Source organism: Linepithema humile, chromosome 7 (genome assembly GCF_040581485.1).
Source record: "Linepithema humile isolate Giens D197 chromosome 7, Lhum_UNIL_v1.0, whole genome shotgun sequence".
In the NCBI taxonomy this organism is placed as follows: domain Eukaryota; kingdom Metazoa; phylum Arthropoda; class Insecta; order Hymenoptera; family Formicidae; genus Linepithema; species Linepithema humile.
This window is the reverse complement of record NC_090134.1, coordinates 16,646,915-16,668,818: the sequence shown is the minus strand read 5'-3', so window position 1 is coordinate 16,668,818 and position 21,904 is coordinate 16,646,915. Positions and strand designations below refer to the sequence as shown.

Here is a 21,904-nt window from a genome sequence, read left to right as displayed (position 1 = left end):
CATTTCTCCGATATGCAATATCTACCATCGGCGGCGCACTAAAAACTTTCGTATTGCAACGCACACATCCGCATCCTACGCTTGCTGCCTCGGAAAAATCCGTATTCACCGTGCTACCTTTTACGCGAATAAACGCGTCGATATCGAGCGCATATTCTGAGAGAGTAACCTTTAACACTGCGGGAATATAATAGTTCATCGAAGTGCCATGCCGTATCGTGGAATGCTTCGACTTGAAAAAAAAAAAAAAAAACCCCTCACAGCCAACCCCGTTAGCCGTCGAGAAATCGCGCGCGAGCGCGAGTGTGCGCGCGTGTGTGTGCATCTGTGTGTTCGCCAGTTAAGAATTCTGCATTCTTCCGACGGAGGAAGCGCGTTTGATACGGCGTTCCTACCGCACCGGAACGTCGTTTTCTTTCTTCTCGAGTGCGCCGGGGTGCGCGCGCGTATTCCCCGGCGTCTTTGACTCCGGGGAATGTAAGGAAATGTTTCGAGACGTATGCCATTGAGGCACGTTGCATCGATCGAGAAACCATAAACACGCATCGCGCCGGGTCGGATGTTTTCTCGGGTGTTTGGTGAACAATCGGCACACATACGATGGCCTGTATGCGACTTCGCCTCTAGGATACGCCGTAAGCGTAGATATCCACCGACTGTTTTAAGAAATACGCGAGAATACGCATGAGGACTTTACATCTCGTAGTTTTGAGGGGAGGGGAAGGGGACAAGAGCGACCCGCCTCTCGTTTCTCACGTGTATTTTTGTTTAGTCTACCGCAGTCACGTATACTCCTCACGGTAGGGTTGCTCGCGCATACGCGTGTCGTAGGAGAGAAGACCTGTCACTTCATTCCTTTCTTTTTTAACATTTTATCCTTTTTATGCTGCGAGATACGCTGACAAGTCTGCATTTCCATCTTTCTCTGTTTCTATTTTTATCCCTTGACTTTCCAGTGAATTATGTTATCATAATCATTTTCGACAGCTTACAACAAATTATTATTATTACTGTAAATAAATTATTACATATGCTAATTGCTGTGTTGATAAACTGTTGCAGAATTGATCTTTTTTTATATTATTACGAAATACTGAATATTACTGAAAATAGTTTTAGTATTACTTTTCTATTTACGATATACGTACATGAAGACTGCTTTACTTTTATGTATTATAGAGATGCAAAACAGGAAGTATATAAATTTTGTTCGAATAAGGATCTTGCAACGTAGGGAAACTCGACGAGCACTGACCTACATTTAATAATAATTTCCTATTACCGGAGTTCTGCTCGAAATTGTGAGAACTTTAGATTGTTACCTCTACTAAACACTTAAATAGTTTATTACAGCGTAAGATAATGTAATTATATCTTTAGCTTATCGGATATCTGTGCAGCAATTAAAAAACGATCCGATCTACTCTAATTTCGTATTCACAAAATAACAATGTCTGATATTTTCGTAATTTAATCAAAATGTAACAATATAAAAAATACAGAAAAGAAAATTTATTTGCCGAGGAAAGAATGAACTGAAACCCAATCATGCTAATTCATTAATTACAGACTTGATCTACTCGGTAATACGAAACGCAATCAGCAATCCCAGAATTTGGCTCTAGGGAGCCAATGTGCAATTTGTAATGTTATGCTGGTATAATGCAAAGTCAAACAAGTAGACAGCATGACCGCCATTCTCATTGTTGCTAGTATAACAGCAGACTGTTTCTAATTACTGTTCACTTCGCGTAATGCATGAGTAGAACGGGTTTTACTGCCTAAGGAACGACTGTAAATTAGTATCTCAAATGTAGAGATATCAGATACCTAATTGAGCTAACAAATTGCCGAAAACAATTCGTTACTCTGCTATTTCTATTCTTTAATATGACACATTTAATGTACGGCACAAAAATAATGTTTCAAAAAAGTACAATCTTACATTAAACATTGAAAAACATTATTCGTAACAAATACTTATTAAACTTCTAAGATTTCAATGAGTTATTATAATAAAATTTCTTTTTAGTTTGGTTCTTTATATACGTAAATAATTAATAAATACATTTTCTCTGATATTTAATAAAATTGGATTTGTATCACGTGCTTTTAATTTCTCGAAGACGGAGCAGCGATAAATGTGAGAATGCTACAATAATTAAGTATTATAAGATTTCACTATTTGACTTTGCTGTTTGAGAGCTATTGACTTTCGATAAGTAAGTGGCCTAGTTGTCAACAAAATACCATTCCCCTGGCGAAGACGGCTTCCTAAGTTCGCCGGGTTCTAAGCTCCTCCGCTCGCCATTCCACGATTCAACCTCACGTATAGTGCGGATATCAGTGTTTGCGGCGGCACTAACTAGGAGAGCATATTTACCATGCGGATCTGTGTTATATTCAGTCCGGCGTGGGTGCACGAGGAGAGGCACTCGCCCGACTGCCGCTCCTCTTCATCTCAGGGAGAAGTGTGTCACGTTTATACCAAACTGTTTGAATAGCCGTGCCGAGGGTGTATCGTGTAACGTCTGATCCTTGTTACAACTATACGCGTACGTCCGTGGCCCGCGTTTCCCTCCGTGCTTCGTGGTGCGTACCTATACAACACGCGGACCGGAGTATCTATGAGGATTTCGCGCCGCGAAAGTATCCGGTTATCGTGTTCACGGGATTCAGCACGGGATATCGAGCGCGGCGCGGCGAGAGGAATTCTTCGAGTTCTTCGCGTGATTCGCGAATACCGCCGGCATATACTCAAACACCTCAATTCGCAGCGGTAATATTTTGACGAGACGGAATTTCGACTCACGCGCATCGCCGGCGACTATGATAGCTATGCCGAAATCGTGGAAATGTCGCAATTATTCGCGCTGTCCATTAAATTCGCTCTGACAAAACTGAAAATGATTCAGCAGTTTTACATTTTTGTCGTGTAATATTTCCCGCTAATTTGCCGATTAATTATTTTAGATCTACAATAATCGCGATTGATCGAGCCTGCGGATAAAGCTGTTGTATTAATCAGGGATGGCAAACATAGGGGGGACTATGGACGACAAATCAGGCTTGCTAAATACGTTTCATCATCCCCTAAATTAAGAGAGGACGCGCGTTATTACAGGATCTATTAATATCTGCCATCTGAACTTTTTGAGCGCTATGAGTTTGCGATAACACTCGTTCCTCGAAAGAGAGCAATTAAACAAATAAGATTTTCCTTAAGCGTAGCATCTGTCCGGACAAGATGAACGATCTTCGAAACACGTAGCCTGCAAATTTCGGAGCCTGCGATTCCAACTGCCGCGCGCGGTTATATTCATTTTTGCTCGCGAGCAATTAGTTAGTTTCATGGAGATGGCAAAAGGTTGCTGTTCCTAAGGGTCGGTTAGCGTATACATACATTTACGCACGCGTATATGTATACAGTAGGGGCGAATGCGTTTCTACTATGTTGTTCCTGTTTCCTGCAGCATGCAGAGATGCCGGTTTTACGAAGTCGGCGTTAATTGCCTCCGGAGATACCCTCGGTCGTACCGTAATTCACGCATAAATACATGAAATTACTTTCCCTTATTTAGGGGCTCGTTAGGCAGATCTACTGTTATTGCCGACAAAGCGAAATAAACCGGCGCGCCAACATCCTCAACGCGGCTACGTACACGAGAGCGTTATAATTTAGATATACCTCGCACCTACGGCGTCGTGCGTGGTGATTGTGGTTCGATAATAAGACAAAAAGAACACGACAAAAACAAGCAATTAAACTTATCGCAATAAATAACATCGCAAAAGAATACAGAGCAAAATTATTAGAGAATTTAGTTACATACTAGTATATGTAGCAAATATTTATTCAATTGCATCTGCTAAATAAAAAAAATATTAGACGTCTTTGGATTAATTTATATCTCGAAAATTGTTTCCCATTTGTTTTATGATTGATTATGCAGAAATTTGTTATTACTGCAAAAATGTTTGTATGGTTTGGAACAGCTAAATTTTGTCAGAAAATTTCTATTAAAAGATAATTTTAAACTTGATATCTCATGACGAGCCCATGTTATTCTATTAAGTAGGCAGTTGTATATTTTTCCGTGCGACAACAGTATCATGAGAGTGACGCGGAACACTTGGATACACAACGCATAATCGTAACAGCGGAAACGCGTCGTGTCATGTCAAATGTCACGCGTCCGGTGATTAGTCACTTTGTTTTCTAATTTTGCGAAACCGGATCTTCATATGTGTTGTTTTACCAAGATATTTTAATCGAGTTATTTATAATTTGAGTTTAATACCCTCAACATCAACAGAGCAACTGAAGGCACAGCTGATACAAGTTAATCACCTCTGTGAAGTTGGCATCTCATTTTCGAAAAAAGCTTTTTATTAAAGTTCCGAATGCAAAGAGTTTTAAAGTTCTTCGTTAAATTTAGAAATATAATTCCGATGAATTAAATAAAAAAATCCATTCTTGAAATTATGAGGTGTTAACTTCACAAGACGTAATCAAGCAAAGCTGCATTCAGAACTTTAATAAAAAATTAATTTTTTCGAAAATAGGGTGCCAACTTCACAGTGGTAAGTTAATCAAAGAATACGTTTGCTAGTTTTCGATCATAGATTCAATTTTACACTGTAGATATACATATCTGACTCAAGTTGCTATTCACGGAAACTAAATATTAACAAAGTTGCTCCACTATAATTGAAGAAGTTTCTTTTTTGTAATTTATAGAATGCGAATATCTTTTAGTCAAATTCTAATTCCCAGACTGGAAATACATTCGTTGAAATCTCAAATCTAATCAGAGCAGAATCAGTATGGGGAAAAAAAGATATGATATTAACAAGTTGTAACCCTCGCTTCGAGCGACCGTCGTAATAAATTTCGATAGTAATTACGCACGTTGTAGCTATAACTGTAGGAACCGGCGATGAAGTACAAACTAGATAAACAGATAAACGAGGTTGCCGAGGGTGTTCATAACAAGGGTCGAACTTCGAAAAGCGGATTTGTCGGAGTAGTAATTCGACCCCTGTCCTACCTCTGTGGACACGTTCCACTAATTAATAACGATAAGTACGAATGCGTCTACACCGCAAGGGATAAAACGGCGGTTCACCAGATTCCCGCGAGACAAACACGCCGACCTAGAGTTGAGCCGATAACGTGGAAATATGTGTGTGAATTTCGCTCTCTCTCTCTCTCTCTCTGTCCGCCTGCTTTTTTTGCAAAATGCATTTCAGTTATGCAACTTTTCGGTATACGGTGTAACTCGTTGACGAAAGCAACAACGCGAAATCTCATAAATTCGCTACCATGCAATCGTAAAAATTCGCTCGTAAAGTTTCTTGTCAGCTTTGTTGCTAGAAATAAATATGGGTGGAGTCGTGGAAGTGACAACTTCATGATATTGGCAATTCAGAGGCAGTAGAGACTAGGGTGCTCAATAAAATCGCAAATTTATTTGCTGAAAATAGAAAAATAAATTGAGCAAAATTTTCTAAAAATCGTAATTATACGATATACGAAACGCATCGTTAAAAAGTATCCATAAATAATTTCTTTATTCCAAGAATGCGTATTTCACGAAAAATAGTAATAAAAAGCATCATCAAACAAATTTTATGTAAGTTGGAAAAAAAATATAAGATACGTGAAATTTTATATAATTGAAATCTATTTGTAATTGATTTTTATTATATCTTTTGCATCTAAAATCATCAATTTATTATTTTAATTAAGTAAAAAATGTAAAATCTAAATTTCAAATTGCGTACTTTCATAATTAGAGCAACGTTATGCAAATTTGAATGATCGCTTTATTACATTTTCAGCAAGAGAAGCCGTTACGGAACCTATTTTGGGACATCGACGGAACAGCGACGGAAATTGTTGTAAGTGAAATAGAATAATTTAAACTGACTTATGGATTTTATGACCAAAAAGTGTAACAAGCGAAACTAAAAGAATGTACGCACTTTTCATAGTTATCAAATAGTTAAACCGCTTTTAACGATCTGTATGTAAAAAAAAATTGCTGGCCTAGTTCTGTTGCAAAGCACGGTACATCGTTATCACTACTGGTTTCAAAAATAGAGCGAGAGAGAGAAGAGAGAGAGAGAGAGAGAGAGAGAGAGAGAGAGAGAGAGAGAGAGCGCTTTTAATCCTTTTAAAAATTCATAAAATCTAACGATTATACCGACAACAAACACAATGGAAATACATGTTTTTGAAACGCGTTATAAGTAAAATAGAATGATTTAAAGTGACTTACGAGATACGGAAATTGAAGGGCAGCACTATTACCGCCGCGAAACATGAAAAATCAATTTCGAATGTATTCCCGTGCGCCAATACGGGACAAAGCTATGAGCAATCATAAGTTCTAATTACTTTCAAAATGGAACGAGAAAATTCGCGGCAAAGTGGATTATCCCCGCAGTTAGATTAATATGGCATTTTAAGACAACGATCGCGTAGCCCTAAGGCAGAATGAGCGACGCTCGAGGCCGCCCCGAATGCGAGGCAATACAACCTGTGAATAGCGATTCACGGGATGTATGGGTCGGGAGTTATAACTAGCTGGGAACAATCCCAGCGACTTTTGATGGTGTTGGATATTAAATTTCGCCTGTGTCTCCTGGTTTTATTGGATTACGGATAACCAGCCGGGATATGGCGCTGCGTTGGAGAGCTCGCCACCCTTGTTCCTCTCTAAGTACCCTGCAAACCACGTCTGCATTGGCACGAAACGCTCGCTTCGTCGAGTGTTGCTGAGATAGGAGGGGAGAGGAAGAGAGAGAGTGAGAGAGAGAAAGGGAGAGGGAAAGAGGGGCTGAAACTGTTTGTATGAAAATTAAATTCATAACGATAAAATCCTTTACGACCGGAACGCGAGTGCGCGCATACGCGGTGGTGTATGTACACGCGCGACCCGAAGCGCGTCCGCGTACGAAATTTGGTTCAATGCAATCAGCCGGACTCGCGGAATTGAAAGGCGGTGTTGGCTTGTGTAGCGCTGCGCGGGCAAGTCGAGTGCTGTCTGAGTAGTCGCTATATCGGATCTCGCGCATCTATATTTCGTCGCAGAATTCGCAATAACGTTTACGAGTGTAGTAAAAAAGGATCTCTGGTATATGCAAACAATGCATACTGTTTCGATGTCGCGCGCGCGCGCGTGTGTGTGTGTCTCTCTTTTTTTTTTTTTTTTTTTTTTTTTATTGGAACATGTAAGATATGAAAAATGCGTTTCGCGTCGCGTTCAATAAACATCGAATGCTACCGTCGAAATTGATCAATCGATAAACGAATTCGGGTTATCAATGTCTAAGGATGATATATGCGATGAGTGATACAACAGTTTCTAGCACATCTCTGAGACGTTTACTTCGAAATAACGTCAATCCAATCACTGAAACATTATAAATTTTAATGAGATGCGAATACGCGCGCGCTGTATTCACTTCAGCGGGATTTTTAAGCTTCTGCCGCTTTCGAAATAAACGACTCATATGATTGAAGATACGCGGTGGAAGTCAGTCATAATCCATTTCATGTCGATCTTGGCCGTCATCCTGGTCAATTTCATTAAAAAGCTCTCGGCCTGATTTCACCGCTGACGCGAGTAAAAGACGGGCGGGGCGAGAAGGGGGGAGGGGGAGAGGGGGATGGAGAAGCGACGAGCGTATATCGTGTCACGGCGAAATGAAAATTATGATAGAAACCGGCGCGCTTTGATCAGAGCGCGGGCGTCGGGAGATTATCAAGCCGCGCATCTCCCTCGAAACGATAACATCGCGGAAGTTTGTCGGCGGCGGCTAGTCGCAGCGCCGCTCTGTTCCGGGGAGCCCGGATTCATCTCCCGGTTGATTTTTTGTTGAATCGCGTAAATCAGCGACTCGGTGAATTGCCGCGGCGCAGACGGGGGAAGTCGGGATTCGGATGATGAAGTAACGAGTAAATAGAGGCGAGCTCGTTTATTGACGAGGGAGTTTACTGTGCGCTTGTAGTACATACAGACACAGAGACGACGCGAGAGCGCCGGCGAGAGAAAGAGAGCGAGAGAGGCGCGGGCTGTACGCAGCGACGTACGATCGAATGATCGAGTGGCCGGACGGTTGCGTGGACGGGTCAGGTAGCATCGAGTGCAAAGCAAACCTTCCTTATTCAAATGACCGCGGCGCCAGTGGAAAACTGCGGTTTCGGTATCGATCCATCGATTCCGCCCGCTCTAATCATTATCGGATTACATTTCTCGTATTGCGGCGAAACGCAGCGGCGCGACGCACACGCGACATTCAGCACACGCGGTGTAAATGCGAATTCCTCACAGTCATAACGCGCCCGGAGTTTTTGATCAATGCAAATGATGGTTAGTTAACGTGAAACGCGCCCGCCGGAGTAATGTGCATGAAAAGCGCACGAAAAGGCTCTCCCTTCGATTCCGAATGGAGCGGCCCCGCCAGACTTCGACGCGCGTATCGCGGAAGCGAATGATGTATGTATGTTGCCGCTTTTATGAGCGTAACGCATCCGCGCATTCGTATCACCTCGCGCCATTCCGCGATGCGCTTTCGGGATGATATTACGGCTGGCTGATCAAAAGCAAGATCAGCCATTCAACGGCGAGAGCTCACCTTGCAAAAATGACCCGGGCACAAATGGAAGAGTCGTCCAATTTTCGAAATAACCGCGATTGCAAAAAAAAAAAAATCAAAATTACAAGACACGAAAAAATGAATACCGCAAACTTTTTGAATTTTTCCTACGTATTCCAAAATAAATGTGGATTTAAAAAAAAACAATTGTAGTTGTTTACGCTCGGTTTACACAGTTCATAAATACCTCGCACGATAAAGAGACTATCTCTGAACGCCGCAAAACACGTTGATAGCGGCGAACAATTGATCAACGGGATAAAACGCGGCGAAAGTAGAATAGAGGAGGTACGGCCCGAAAGTATACACGGCGATCATTTTGACCCGGCGTGTCGACAACGCGGGAAGTGCATAGCTCGCGGCGACGTACATGACCCGCGCTGCAAAAACTATCCGTTTTACGATACTGCCCCGCAGGCGCCGTTCTCTCTCGATTCACGCGCGATCCGATACCGAAAACGCGGCGCCGCTTGAATCGAGCACCGGTACGCTTCTCGCGACCGTCCCCATTGTGTCTCGCAGTACACGGAACGCGAAGGGATGGAAGGAAGAGAGCTGGAAGGGTTGTGAAATATATGCATGCTAGAACCGGGAGAAAGAGAGAAAGAGAGACGGGGAAAGAGAAAGGGAAAGAGAGAGAGAGAAAGAGGAAGCCGCTCGGTAATATCAGATTTATTTTATGAGAGCGAGCGAGGCAAAGCGGTGTACCCGGAGCAATCCTCCGCCGCACCAATGATTCACCGTAACTTTCACCCTCGCAGCCCCCGATGCCATTGTACGCCTCCGCGCGGAACTTTTATTCGCGTCGCTAGCTCCGCCTCACTCGCGCGCGATCGCTTCTCCTTTCCCTCGGCGTTTGCTCGTCGGGAAAAGATGCGAGCTTTGAGAGCCGTGAGGCTTTCGGCACGTCGAAGGAAGCGATGTTTTCGCTTAACCCATTAAACCCTCGTAATTCCCTGAAATATTTCTCGCGCATCAAAATAGCACGAGAGAAGTGCGGATACTGGATAAAGAGAGTACGCGTCGAATTTTAGTATGAATAAGAAGAAATCTGCTAGATTGAGTTGTATGAGAACAAATCATAATTGTGCTAATTCGTATAGCTGCGATTGTTAGCTTGAATGAGAGGTCATATTTTACAACAATATTGTGTAAGCATTATTACTTTTTGTTGAGAAAAAATATGTTTGCAGCCGTAAATAAAAAATATGCAAGCTTGAAAAATGCATATTTACGTGGTATAATCAGATAGTTGATGCGGGTCAACTCTTCAACGGAATACAAATTGCATAATTTGTATAAAGAGGGAAGATTGGCCTTGTCCTACTTTGGACACACATAGAGTCGCTAGGAGCTGCGAAGATAATATTTTTATCTTGTGCCATTACCTGCGTCACATTTTATATTTATTTCGCAAGTAGCTAGAAATGAATCGAAGGACGAACGGACGGAGAGATAAGAAAACTAACTTCCTTCGCGAAGCGCAAGGAAGATCGAATGCAAAAAAGGCAAGATTAGACGCGAATTGTGCTGAGTTGTAATAATTAATCATTCTTCTAGAAAAGCATCTAGTTCACATTTTGTATTAGCAGAGCTGACAGTCTTCTATTATCGTTCTATATGCGGAGTTTATCAGCGGAGAATTATCGAACACGCGACGACGTCAACAAAGTGGCTGCAGCAAACGTTCGTTGATGTATTTTGCGTTTTTTTTATGTACATAGATTTAAAAATACCGTTAAAAAGCATTATCAGCTTGCTTTTTATCGTGTTTAAAAACGTGCCGGTCTGGACGTAGTGTGAAATCGGTTATGACCTGCTTACGAACTGAAATAAATTTGACACATCTTGCTTATCAATCGTTTTCGCAATAAATTATGAATCCACGGATAATGTTTGAACCGCAACTAAAATATTCAAAGTGTGCAGCCTCTGTAAAGCTGTGGAAAAAATATTTGTCAGTATCAAGGCTATTTAATATATTGCCGTAAAGACGAGACGCTAAGATGAAGTTGGATGCTCGCACGATGCTTGAAACTTGTACAGCGCATAAGTGCATCGTGGGTCAATCCGATTACCGATTAGTTCGTCACGTGGAGGGATAGTCAAGAGTACCGAATAGTTAGGTCCATTATGCAGGTGAACCCCGGCGGCCGTGTGAACCGACTCCCGCATAGAAGTACGTCAGCGCTAGGTCAGGATGTAATAGACGGGCAGTATGCAAATTGGTCGACCCAGGGCACGGGGGAGGGTTAATACTTAGCGCCGCGACGGGACGGGAATGACGGGTAGTAAAACGATCGCGTTTAACTCCGACGTCGGGCCGACCTGACAATGAGAGCCCCCGACGCTGCGAAACCGCCCGATATTAAATTCAACGCGTGTATATTACACGGTGTAAAACCGCAAAGCAACGCGACTAGCGCTACCTTAGCGCGTCAGCTTGCCGAGGGCAGAAGATCGCCGTGTCGTTGGCAACGTCATAATTGCGTTGCAGCGCACGAAATGGATGTCAATCCGACACATGAAGTCGATTCTAATAATATTGGTTTTAGAGATTACAATATGTTGAAAGTACGAGAATTCAGCGTGTCATTTATGTCACATTAGACGAGAGACATCGCGTAATCTATGAACTGTGGCAATATATTTTTGTTGAAAGTATTTTTGCCTAAACAGACAGATGTCTGATCTGTTAAATTTGTTATACACACGAGCTTTTGCAAAATTCCGACGGATGGTAGTTTATTAGACACGAGATGTATTCAAACATGCTTATTTTGATATTAAATTATTAATATAATTGAGGAATTTCCACTCTTTGAGTATTTTTAATATCATCAGTGATTATCGCGCGCGTGTTAATGCATTGATCGTGAACTCTTTCTTTAGGCCAGTTGTTCCGCTAATGATAAATTTTATTATCTGTTTCAGGCACGTTAGCCGATCCATCGGACGCATTTCGGTGAGTGATAAACGCGCTAATCGGGGGGCGTAATCTTTTATCCGCGATCACGTCGCTAAACCGTTTTACGAACAGGCAAGCGCGCGCTCCGCTGTTGTTTTCCGTCGACCGATGCGGGACGGAAGGAAAGAATTGCGTAGATAAATTCGGCGGGCTCGTCGAGCCGAGTTAGCGACCAAACGACCATGTAGTACTTCGATATCCTTGGGAACTCGTTACGCGAAACCGGGATAAAGAACTCCCGGCTCGTAAATTACACTTCAGGAACCATTTCTTCGCGATCCTCAGCCGTTCTTCTTTCGGCGGATCGATAAAGTGAAGAAGCAGAAAGGGCGGGTAGGCAGAAATAGCCTTGGTGTCTTATTGTTCTTAATTAGGAGAGGAGCTTCTTTTAATCGAAATCTCGTTGATAACGTCCGGCGGGAGTGCGTCCACGCCGCGCGGCAATTTATATAAGCGCGCATCGTTACGGATCCATCGATAACGAGAATTCGGATTTATGAAACAACGAAAAAACAACGTCATCAATCACCGGCGTCCTTCTTCCGCCTGCTGCTACGTTGCGCCGCCGTACTACGCGAAACAGCCAATGAAAAATGACCTACCGGCAATTATGATGGCCGGCGAGCGGAACAAAGAACGATAGAGAGAAAGGATTGATTGAACGAGGCGAGAGGGATATCGCGAATCGCGAGGTCAGGGCTCAAGGGGTTGCGGAGCGAGCTAATCTGCGCGTTTTTATTTTTAATGCTCAATTTTTTAATGCGCCCACCGCGGTGTGTTTGGCTCATAAAAAGAGAGTAAAGATCGATTCATCATTTTTTCAATTTTCAAAATTATTCATCTCACCAAACGCAATAATTTATGCACACACATATTAGCTCTATTTAAAAACACTTAATTACGTTTCAAGTGATAAAAAAATATATTGTGCGTCAATCAGATTTCCGTAACAATTATCTTGGTAAAATAAACTATTAAAAAATTTTCAATATTTTACTCGCTTTTTTCATTATTAAATTTCATACATATATGATACATATAACGATCCGTGAAACAGTCGGTGCATTTTTGACTCTCTTTTGACTCGCTATTCGGCATTCTGTCGTTGCCATGATTGAAGAGCGATTCCTCCACGGTAAACATCGAGGAAAATGGAGGTATTCAATTTTCGCAAAGTACCCTCGCTGCGTTGCCGAGCCTCTCAGAACGGCAATGGCGGATCATTCGACGCGTCTGCGAAAGGCCGAGTGAGAAAATCGAGCGTTGAGAGGGAGAGTGCCAACAATGATGTTACAAGCGAATGACGGCGCGCGGATCAGATCGGTCTCTCGCGGAAACGCATGAAACGTTTATCGTTTGATGGGCCGGTCGATGAAATAAAATTTCGAGGATGCGCAAGGAGACAAGAGAGCGGAACGCGTGGACGATGAAAGTGGACGGCTTTGTTCGGTCAGCGTAACAAAAACATCTACCTCGCCGATCGTTCACCTCGTCGGCGCACCGACGTTTCCATCGATGAAAAATTCCACCGTAATATAGCTCCAGGAAACAGTCCACGGGATTGGCTAGTCAGATTTTAGCGATTAATTCGGTAGATCTCTACGCACGCGACTCATTCATCTGGCCGCCGCGTATAAGCGTACGAAAAAATCTCCCTTTTTAGATGATTTTTTAGACGTATAATTTATGAAAAATATCGAGAATAACATGAATTTCGGCACTGGCAGTATTGACACGTATTTCGAAATTTGTTCGTATCTGATATATCATATCGTGTTCGTAAATATGTTATCATTTCGTAGTTCCGCAATCTCTCTCTCCCTCCCTCCCTCCCTCTCTCTCTCTCTCTCTCTCTCTCTCTCTATCTCTCTCTCGTAATACCGGAAATTCCATGATATATTTCGTGGCTAGCTGTGAAACTTGTCGTCACTGTGAACAAAATTGTCGCGTCTCGAATTCCTCAGTCAAAATTGGAACCTGGTTGCGTAACACGGACACTGCTCAAGTATTCAGCAAATTTGACACAGAATCCACACTGACTTTGTGCATGTATACATCTCATTCTTTCGTCTGTTTTCTTCGTCGGAATTATTTCTTTCGGTACACAAAGGAACGTCGCTAACTTTTATGAACGATCGATAGGATTGCGCCGCGGGGATTCGTCCGGCCGTCCTTATTCGGTTCGTAAAGTTGATTCTTGAATTTGAATTGCGTGGTCGCTTCGCAAGCGCGACCCTGCACACATGACGGGGCTCGCGAGTTTACGAGCTTTCCACTACACTATCGTGAGTGCAATGGTGAGCAACGCCGACCTACGTCGGAAGTAAAAGCGATCGTAAAAAACATCGCATTTTAAGATAATCGCATGATGGTTCTGAGAAGTAATAAAGAACTCGCAAGAACCTCTTACATTATTCCGATCGTCATCTTAATGCGCGATGTTTTACGATATGTTAGATCGAGATTGCCAGATGTCTGACAGTGAGATGTTTCAATCTTGATTCTTGATTGCAAGCGATTAATACAAAGAGATGTTAAAATTTACACAATTTATTAAATTTTTTTATTACTTGGCAGTTTCAAAATCTAATGTGTTCATTAAATATGATGTAATCGATTCTGAGTTTAAATCCTGCAATTAAAAACTCTTGTATATAACTCACTGTAAAATTTATTACAGCACTTGATTTTCAAAAATTACTCTCGCGAATAATTAAAGTTACTCTGGCAATATAAGCACTGTATTTTAGTTGCTACAAATATAATCTTTTTTTATCGACTCTGAATATAAAAGTCCTGCTAACACGTCGTAAAAAGTTAATGAAGTGGCAGCATGCGAAAATATACTTCGTCGAGTCATGATAACTACAACCGGGAAATGCCTGCGTCGAGTTTACAGTTATGGAAATTTCATATGCCATCCGGTAAGAAGTAGAAGGGGAGAAAGAACAATGTTGCACGGTGATCTGCACCTCAAAGTATCGAGAATGCATTAACTTTTACGGTTGCCAACATTATTACCGCCTAAAATAACTTTATACACGTCGATCGTAAAGAAAGTGTCGAATAAAAAAACACTAATAAACTCTGCCAATGAGAAAGTTGTTAGGTTACCAAGCTTTATGATGCGGAAATATCTCATTTTCATCATATCGCCACCTACTATAAACAAAGTTTCCAGCTTTGGTAGTCTTATTTCATCTTTGCAAAATGAGAAATATGAAACTCCGAAAGGAGATAATCCAATACAAACCACTATTACTGCATAGTTCATTTTGCAAAACTTCAAAAAAAAAAAAAAAAAGAATTTCAATACATCAAAATATCCTGCAAAATTAACTCGAAGCTTCGGATGACCTATATTCCCATTTTATGATATCAATTGAGGACGGAAATGAAAGTGGCTGACGGTGGCACTATTGAAAAAAAATTTTTTTTTATGTTATCGACCACGTTGCGCTTGCGAGTTTCTACCAAATAAATTCTTCCAATATCCATATTTTTATTCGTTTTTTTTTTTTTTAATTTTTAATCTCCACTTTTCGTATTTTATTAAGCGCGCGACACGCTTGTTAATCAGCCTGCTGCGCATATGTACATATTTATGAAAAAGTGCTGCTTTTGCGACGCTAAAATCCTCCTTTTATGCCGCGCGACAAATATACCCGAGTACATATGTGACCATGAACTTCTCGCCTACAGAGACCGCCGTTATGTAGCGCGCACCGTGCTCGCGGACAGGAATTTCAAAATTGGTATTACAGCAGCGGTGCGCTGAAGTCAGAACGATGGAAAATTCTCCCCCGACGAATTATAGCAGGGAAAGTATAACGTTGTTCTCAAGCGCTCCCAACGGATCACGAATGAATGTTATATGGGCTTGTGCTCCCTCGCTCTTTCACGCCCGCCCGACCTAGTCGTGTTCTCCTCTTCCTCATCGCCGCTGTCACCATATTGAAGCTTCCCACCGCTCGCAGCTCGCGGAGAGAAAAAAAGCCGGACGAAGCCGTCGTATAATCGAGCCTACCGATTTTTATCTGGATGCCGCGGTGTCAATCCCGGGGCTAGGAAGCTCTCTCCGAGTAATAGAGACGATTAAAAAATCTGCATACATCGCTCCCGGGATAGCTATGCGTAGCGCCTACAAAAGGGGGAGACAAGAAATGAACAATCACGGACCGCCGCTCGATCGTCGGAGATCGTTACACGGTTCGCGCTCCGACCGAATCAGCTTACGTGTAACGATGTCGGGGGCCGGTTGACATAATGAACAATTAATATGCAAACAGCGAATACTTAATGCTAAGTTGCGCGCCAGATTCTGATAGGCTATTCGCGAAATCCATCGGTTTTTGCGAAGGAGGGAGTCTTCTCTTTCTCTATTTTCATTTCTAATGTTTTACGCGATATATGGAAAAATTCAATATTACAATGCGAGATATTTAGAAAAAAAAAAAAAACTGCAAATGGCAAGATTATATTAAAACAAAATACGCTTGAAATACACAAAGTCTGTATCTTAAAACTTAAGTGCTCAACAAATCAATGATAGCAGTGTTAATATTCTTAAAGAAATTCAGACTGCATTAATGTTATTTATATTTTTAGCTAAATATGATTTACTCCCGATGAGTTCACGAAAGTTCGTTACAAGGCCAATGAAAGCGAAATACCAGCAGAGTTAGACGCAACTTTCTTCGGCACAATAAATATAATTATGCTGCTTTTAGAAAAAAAGAGAGGCGCGATTCACAGTATCGAAAGCCGTGAAAAGGGTGAGCAAACCTAATTGGATTTTCCAGATAACTTTCTTTTCTTTCTGCTAAAAAGAGTTCTTTGTTCGACAGTTCGTCAGCATCAAATGCCCTGTCACCATCAAAATCGAGTTACCTTTGAGATGTCTCTATAATAAAGGATAGATATCACGTATAAAAGCTTTTCCTATTTTCTTTTCCTATTTTCCAATGCTATTTTTTTCAATACACCATTTAATTATATTACATTTATTAAATTAGTGATAAATATATAATTGTATAATGTATTGAAAAATGGGATTTTAACAACTTGTTAAAAATAATGAAGGTACACACGAACTATTTTGCGCGTAAAAATCCTGTTTGATAAATGAACGAAATATCATTGCCAGAGTGCAATATTTACGCATCGGGCGACATAAATGTTACCATCGTGCAGGTTATTGTTATTGCATATTAAGTAGCAATATTACTAATACATATATGTTACAATATTATTCCATTTCACCAATTATCTCTGCAATTAGCATGGAAATAGCTAATAATACACAGGATAATCTACTAATTCGCGAGCGCATAAATAAAGGATAATGTTTAAATGAGATAAATGGAGATAATGCGAAATTTTTGAAATAAATCACGCACTATTTATTTTAACTTATATTGATGCTCGCGAAAAATATTTATCGCGTGAATTATCCGAGAGTCCAGCATTTTTTAAATTAATAAAGAAGCTTGGTGACCCAATTTCCGCAAGACATCTGTTTCACTGCAGTCAATACTCTTCATTAAAAGTTGTCTTGTGGCGGCTCATTGCCCGAGGGATTAGCCTAGTATTATTGTATTCATGAAGACCCCCTTCAACGATGTTGCAACCAACGGCGTAGTATCGGATCCCTATTCTCTCCGTCGTAGCAAAAATGTAATTAGTTCCTCGATGAAGACAGCGCTGATTAAATATGCAAGGGTCTCGCGATGAATCGAGCGTGAAATTGGCTCGATTGTTTTGGAATAACTTTAAGCAAACACGAAAGGATAATCTATGGCGTACGGAGCGTGCGGAGTTAATAAGAAAAGTCAGAAATTAAGCGACATATTTTACTTTAGCGACAGAATTAAAATTATACAAAAGGATGGGAACTCAAATTATCACAATAGATGCAAATCGCTGAACTCGGAACGAAAGATAATCGAGTTCTACTTTTTTTTTATGCGAGAAATCTATGCATCCAATTTGCGTGGGAAAAATGTACGTTTTGACGTTTCTTTTATAATCTATGTTGTCCCGAAATCGATGCATCTAACTGAAGGGGAAGGGCCGAAAACGAATTTCCTCGTCTATACACATCGCGACTATATCGCTCCGCGCGTAATTTAGGAAAATTGGAAACAACCCTTCATGTCGTTGGCAGTGGTGTTAGGGGGTTTCGTGAAGGCGGGTGTGTGCTCTCGAGGCACTTCGTATGGAAGGTTTTAATAGCCAATCTGTGGGACGCTGAAGCGATCTCTTATAACGCGACACATTCAAGGGTAGGAACGTACGATATGTACATTTTAATCCAAGAATACCGGGAGCCTCACATCTCTCCGTAACGTCATAAGAGTGGGTTATTTCGATTCAATGCCTTCGGAAATGAAAGTTTGTCTCTGAATAGACTTTTAGAATTGGAAAAGCTTAGAAAATATTGCCAACTGTAGTGCTCGTGTGTGTGTGTATTCAAGTCACGTATGCTGTGTGTACCGTGCTTGTTATGTATTACAATAATTCTTTTATTATCTTACGCGGCACACGGAAGTGCGCGAAAGAATTTTAAGTGGGGAATTTAAGTTAGAAATTGTGAAAAGAAAAGAAAAGAAAAGAAAAGAAACGAATTAATTTCCGCATAAAGTATCTCTGATTAACAGATTTAACAGAATACTCGGTTTCTAGAACTTAATTCGCACAAACATATACCTTCGCGAGCAAGAAAAACGGAAATCACGACACGTGTGAGCGAAGGCAAATGGCTTTTTTAGCCACGCCATAAATTACGACGACAAGGACGCTATCTACGGAGAGACGACTCGAGAGCGAAAGTAACAAATGAAATGACGTGACAAACGATTTCATCCCCTCGATTTCATTTGACGTCACTCCCGCCGGCACCACTGTGCCATTCTTGCCCCGAGGCGAAATATTTCAGTGCGACATAGCGGATACACGGCCTACGGCGTGCTGCTCTCCGGCTTTCGAAATCGTGTGCTTAGCCACGCGAGAAATAGTCCGTGGGGTGTCTCCGAGCAAGAGAATTTCGAGGGTGGTAATTATTAGCGGTGCCGATTCTCCGGTCGCGGCACGAGCTCACGCGCCCAGATGTCGCCCGCGAGGCTTAAAGGGATCTTCGAATAAGGGGTCTTTCCATGAGCAAAATCGAGCTAACTATCTCGCCAGAACGGCTTCAGGGAAAGGAGATTGACAATCTGACTGAACGGTCGGACGGGATCGGTTCGGTTTGGATAGATAATTTAACGTTATCCTCACGATTACGCTTCAATCGAGATATTCTTCCAAGGCTTTCCATTACTAGACTTTCGTTTTAATAATCTCAGAAAAAAGAAACGATACTGTGACAGTCAGACTATTCAATATTTTTTGCAAATTACATATATGTAATATAATTAAAAAATGTGGCAACTGTAGAAATAAATTAATCACACGTTTGAATAATTTTACAAGTTATTAAAAATTTGCTATAATTTTTTATTAATTTTAATGTGTTTAATTTATCAACCAATTGTATATTATACATTGATTGAATATGTTTTATAAAAGAAGAATAAAAAAATATTATGTAATCTATTATTTATTACATGGATACGGCTGAAATATCTGTAATCGAACTGTTCCGGTCCGATCCTAATCTCGAGAAATCTCCACGAGAAGGGCTTAAGTCTACCTAACCCCGTTCAACGAACCAACTCTTTTCTTTCGCCTTCTACCGTATGAATACTGAGGAACGCGGACCCTCGTCTTCGTGTTCTTCGATCATCATCTAATCCAGCCGACTTAACTGCCCGACTTTACGTATCCTATGGAATTAGGGAATAAAGATTATTAAGTGACGGGCCGAAGAAGCCCTTCGAAACGAAGGGACAGCCGGAAAATCCGGGTTGACGCGAGCGAGACTCTCTCTCAGGCCGTACTGACTTGTAAACGTCGTGACGAGAACCAGAATATCCGTCTGCAGAGCGTCATCGAATTTGTGGTGGATCCGCAATTAAATTAAACGCCCATAATACGATATATATATATATAAATATATATATTTAAAAATAAAATCAAGATTAACATGATATTTGCGGACATATCTACTGCTCCATTTTACACGCTACATTTTGCTTCATTCACCGCAATTTAAGAATTGAATATTCTCAAGCATTTGAAAACTTTCACGATATTTTCCGTGCGATTGTGCGACCAAAGAAATTCTTTCGTAATATGTTCTCCAATTTGCCGGAAGTTATAGTTTAGTGCGCAAGTTTTCGGAATAGCCGATTATCACAGCGAGCGAAATAATAATAATCGACCATCTCGCGAAGTCGTTCTTATTCCAATCGTTTTTGATGATCTCCAGTTGTTCCTTCTTGCCTGAATAAATCGTGGAACAGAAAAGCAAATAATTTGTGCACGTTTCAAACATTTACCGCCGGGTACTTTCTCATTTTTGCAAGCCGAATGTTATCGATCCGAATTAGACTTACGGTTCACTGTGAAACAACGTTTGATGCGGTTTAGGAATGAAGCAACTCGTGAGATTGCCGGCAAGCTAGCGCTTTCCCACTCAACTTGACTCTCGGCGAGAAGATGATGCGCCACAGAGAAGGGTTGAAAGTAGCCCGTGAGGGAAAAAGTGAGAAAGGCGGGTGGAAGATAACGCTGAGACGAGCAAAAGGATCCGTCCTGCGTGAGCGCGGTAGATAGATAGTAGCAAACTGGTAAACTTTCGCGAAGCATAACCGTTACCGTAAGGCAATGACGAAGTGGCACTCTGCGCCTTGCGTACAGGTAGATTCATCTGCTCGCCCAAGGGTTGCCTCTTACTTCGTGCGCGGAAAATAGTTTCTCAGCTTACCGCGTGCGTATACCCAGCGTTACTCGAACTCTTGCGATGCTCTTTCCACACGTCTGTCCGTAGAGTAATTACAGCTAACAAGATCAGATTGAAGGAATATCACTGTTCCACGGTGAATTCGAAGATTGTAGCAAAATCGATGAAAGAAATACTGCCCTAGTTCGGGCCGAAGTGTGTTAATTAATTTCTGTTACAATTAATCTTCCGATAACGGTGATTCGGAGAGAGATAATTTAATTAACGCGAATAAATGCATCACGCGCAATATGAAAAAAATTCGTGCGAAATGAAAAAAATCGAAGCCACATAACTTTCAACGTTCCACAACTGTTTCACCGCGCGCGGCCTCCCCTTTCTTCCGCTTCTCGTTTGCGTTTCGCGGTCCGATGGAAATTCAAGGAGTTATGCCCCCGAGGATAGTACGGTCCAGAAGGGTAATACCGGAGTGCCGTTTCGATTCGTGGATCGCAACTCTCCTCCTCTCTCTCTTCAACCACGGCCATCTTTCTCGTCGATCTTCCCGTTAGCGCGTCTAAGTAGCCAGGCTTCGTTCAACCGCGCTAATTCAATAATATCGCTGAATCTATTAAGCGGATAGGACCGGCCGGCGGTGGGTGGGGCGAATAGCGGTAGGGAATGGACCGGCGCTCTAATATCATCTCTCGTAATGCTCCTTACCTACCTACCCCACACCACCTCTCTCTCGTGGTAATGGGTTTTCGCTACCCCTGAAATTTTGCCATATCCACCTATCGTGCCGCAACCGACGTACTTCTCCACGGAAGCGCGACGGAGATCAAATTGATTCGATTCGACGCCGGGGATGGTACCAGACTAATTGGCTATCATGAGTTCTGCATACCTTGAAATTTTGATTAATAGATACCTTCCCGGCGCTCGACGAACGTCTACGACGCGCGCTGGGCTACTTATCTCGTCGCAGATTCATGACTTTGCGAAATCATTTCAACCGTGAAATCGAATAAAAATATTTCTGTCACAAAGTCGTGAAACAATACGACATTACAAGATATCGAATTTATATAAAAGTACACTTTTGCAGAAATATGTAAAAATAGATAATAATAAAAGTAATAAAATTACTGTGAATAGAATATCCTTTTTATCGTATTGGTGGTTTGATAAAACCAGCTATTGCAGAAGTTTGCATTAAAATTTCAACGATAAACATATTTATACTTTGATCACACAACAATGACAATAATTATCCTGTCTTATACTTTTGACTATTTATACCTGAATACAACTAAAAATAAATATACATAAAAATCTAGACTTTATTTCTCGTATTTCGAATTCATCTCAACGAACACTTGTAATTATATTATTCTTCGTTTCAAAAAATTTTTTTATAACATACAATATTTTATATTAACCGCTAT

At 41.4% G+C, this 21,904-nt stretch overlaps 2 protein-coding genes across 7 annotated transcripts in view; one reads left to right on the top strand and one right to left on the bottom strand.

The window, feature by feature from the left end:
• The window catches only part of Ten-m (teneurin transmembrane protein Ten-m), a 554,800-nt gene that overhangs the window by 333,038 nt on the left and 199,858 nt on the right, over positions 1–21,904 (bottom strand). The window lies entirely within an intron of this gene.
• The window catches only part of LOC105670001 (sialin), a 195,127-nt gene that overhangs the window by 111,581 nt on the left and 61,642 nt on the right, over positions 1–21,904 (top strand). The window contains exons 4-5 of one of the 2 annotated variants that reach the window (XM_012363263.2): positions 5,845–5,904; positions 11,602–11,632. The gene's annotated coding sequence lies outside the window, so the exon portion shown is untranslated. The remainder of the gene's footprint in view (positions 1–5,844; positions 5,905–11,601; positions 11,633–21,904) is intronic. The other variant, XM_012363265.2, reaches the window with a different exon arrangement.